Source organism: Wasmannia auropunctata, unplaced genomic scaffold (genome assembly GCF_000956235.1).
Source record: "Wasmannia auropunctata unplaced genomic scaffold, wasmannia.A_1.0 LD336064.1, whole genome shotgun sequence".
NCBI lineage: Eukaryota > Metazoa > Arthropoda > Insecta > Hymenoptera > Formicidae > Wasmannia > Wasmannia auropunctata.
The window spans coordinates 1,649,073-1,649,536 of NW_012026826.1; the positions used below are offsets into that span (position 1 = coordinate 1,649,073).

The following is a 464-nucleotide window of genomic DNA, read 5'->3' on the forward strand; positions in this document are numbered from 1 at the left end:
TTGCCAAAATGCTGAGCGCTGACGCGGCAACGCGTAGCCATAAGTACGCGCAACGATCAGCCGCGAGCGGTCAGTCCTTAAGTCCGTCATATTCACGTTTGAGCACGACGTTCGTGTCGTGAAAGTTATTCTGTCTATAATAGTTAAGGTGAAGGTGTTAAACAAAATAAAGTCTAATAAAGTGTAGTAAAGTGAAATAAAGAAATTATATTGTCGTGAAAGTTTACATCAAGTGTCGGAGTTGTTTTATCATAAATCGAAGTCCCGTTCCCCCGCGGAGTCGGATCCTCTTATTGTGCCAATCACACCCCCGGGCACAACAAAACATATTTCACATTATTTAATAATATGAACATTTAATAACAAAATTCAGCATTTTTTTAAAATAATAGAAAATTAATATTTTACAACTCAATCTTCATAAAAGATACGTACCTTTAATAAAACTTCTAGCTTGCGTGTCA

At 37.1% G+C, this 464-nt stretch overlaps 1 protein-coding gene across 1 annotated transcript in view; it reads right to left on the reverse strand.

Annotated features, from left to right (window-relative positions):
- Window positions 1-464, reverse strand: part of LOC105450315 — a 7,997-nt gene that overhangs the window by 3,216 nt on the left and 4,317 nt on the right. The window lies entirely within an intron of this gene.